The following is a 2,606-nucleotide window of genomic DNA, read 5'->3' as shown; positions in this document are numbered from 1 at the left end:
ACTCTCAGCATTTTACAATATCACATTTTCATACATTGGATGCACCAACATCTAATGAACTATGTTAAGCTCAAACTCTTATATTCCTTTAATAGTCAAAAGTATGAAATCCTTTAAGTGTAACTGAAGTTTAGACCATGCTAATGACCAGACACTCAGGAGAGGAATGCAGGAAGATTAGATCACAGCTGCACCACAGGAGGTGTGAACGAGACCCCTCTGAAACAATGGACTTCCATGCCAGGATCACAAAAGTGGCTCCGAGCAGTCTAACCTTTGTTCAGTTTTAAATTGACTGCCATTTACATTATCCTTTACTCCTCTTCACTGGAGCCTCGTCAACATCTTCAAACAGATGTAATGCTTCCTCTACTGTATACTTTTTATATTAATCATTGGGGCTTTTCTCAATGCCGCCACTGAAAAGTAGTTGCTATGGACAACGGGTGCAGGAATTAGGACTGATAAATATTTTTTATTACAATAAAATGGCATCTTGGGAATAATATGGTACATACAGACAGGAAAGGTTAACAGGGCAGGAGCATGCTTAATCTATGTAAATTAACAACATGTGAATCTTGAGAACTGTCAAAATGACGGCAGTGGGAGTTCTAGTGTCAATAAACGGTGCACTTGTAGGGTTGACAGCTGCATAATTACTTCAGCAGGAAATAAATGCAGAGAACAGACTTTGGTGAGCTCTATAACTACAGACGTTTTAATCCGGCCCGCCAAACTTGAAAAAAATTAAAATAATAAACCTTGTTAATGTTTTACTTTCTAAATACTGTGGTTTTTCAAAGACATATATATTGTTGTAATGCTTTTGTCCACTTTCCTTTAAAATTAAATGCATTCTTTTTTCTCCGATGAGGTGAGGTTACCTAAACACCCCATCTATCTGCTCCTGGTCCGGCCCCTCTGTCAAATTTTAGAACCCATTGTGGCCCACCAATCAAAATGTTTGCCCACCCCTGATTTAGGGTATATGACCTCAGTATTGTGAATTGTGTCCGCCACAGGTTAGCTTTACATTTTACAGCGAAGTCACACTTGCATGCCCGCATGTGTGTAAAATGCTTTCCTGTGTGGCGTATTGGTGCAGGTCTATGGTTTACGAGTTCTCTTTGAAGTTGAGTCGCCTCACTCCAGTGTCATCCGACTAACATGCACTTCTTGTAAAACAGCTCACGTTTTTGCCATGCAGTCATGCTGATAATAGACACAGTAATGCTCACAAATGATTTCAACTCGTCTATTGAACTTGGTTCATAGCATTTGAGTTTCACATTAACAACCGTTTTTAGTTACCGGGCCAGCTCACAACAAATAAATTAGAAATGCAAAAGGCACACTGAGCTCACGATATTGACTCATTCGTCACTAATTCATGTTCTTGTCTCTATCTTCCCACAGCCTCTCCCGGCATGCTTTTTTCTTCATTATTCCATTTGTTCCCCTTCACACACCGGCACTCCATTCATCCCTCCTTCTCACTGGCACTTCACACCATCTAGGCTGCTTGCCAGCATCAGAGCCGCACTGAATCGAATCCAATATGCTCGGTCAGGGTGGACGCCACTCTACAGTATGTACTGCAATCCAGTGGGAGACAAAAACAGCTAATTGATTCACCCTTGAGCTCCCTGAGATCGGGCAATTCAGCACTGTTACTGCAATCATGGCTTGCATGATCTCCGAGGTCACGCAATATATGAATGAAATGGAGATTCTGTCTGGATTAGATAAAAGTTTTTTCACAACAGAATATCAAAACCTCTCCGAGCTCCGACCCCAATGCCATGGGCAAATGAGACATAATTACCACTGGTGGGCCCAAGGGCTGAATAGATTGTCTGGATATGACGGGAATGTAGATGTTCTTACTCCACCGAGTGTGCTTGTAGGCTACATCATGCAAAATATGCTTTGGCCTTATCCATACGCCACAGCACACCCATTATATCGAAGAGGGAGTAAATCAACACGTGGACTATTGTGAAGTTCGGGTTGAGAAAAGCGCTGCATTGCAGTTTAAGATTTTGCCTCTCTCCTTTGCTTACAAGTTAATATTATGGTAAATCAACAATCCAACAAGTTATAATTTTTTGCAAATCTGTGATAATGGCCCGTCCCCACTTCATCTGAAATATTTACTCAATTCTAGCCTATTCAAACCGGTGAAAATATCTTGAAAAAAATATATACTGCTGCTCTTGAGTGCAACTTATGTTTGACAAGTGTTCTTGTTCTGCGGAAGCTGTGTGGTGTAATTGTGGTTTCTATTTAATGTCTGGGTGTTATTTTTGTTGGTTGTTTTTTTAAACAGTAGCGAGTGAATATAGTTTGCTTCACTGGATTAAGCTGGCTTGTTTGTTTAAAATCGATTCCTGTGATGATTCATTTAAGAAGGATTTGTGTATCACGGCGGTGAGTCTCCGTTTCATATTAATATCCACTTAATAGACAGGGTTAGTCGGCTCATGGCATTTAATTGATCACTCGAGGGTTTAGACCATTAAGAAGGCCAGATGAAGATGTTGTCCGGCAGTTTGTTTTTGTGACGTTTTGAAAGGATTTTTGCATGCCAGGGGCTTCACATG

Source organism: Idiotropiscis lumnitzeri, chromosome 7, assembly GCF_059441095.1.
Source record: "Idiotropiscis lumnitzeri isolate Australia: NSW breed Sydney's pygmy pipehorse chromosome 7, RoL_Ilum_1.0, whole genome shotgun sequence".
NCBI lineage: Eukaryota > Metazoa > Chordata > Actinopteri > Syngnathiformes > Syngnathidae > Idiotropiscis > Idiotropiscis lumnitzeri.
Note: the sequence above shows the minus strand (reverse complement) of the source record.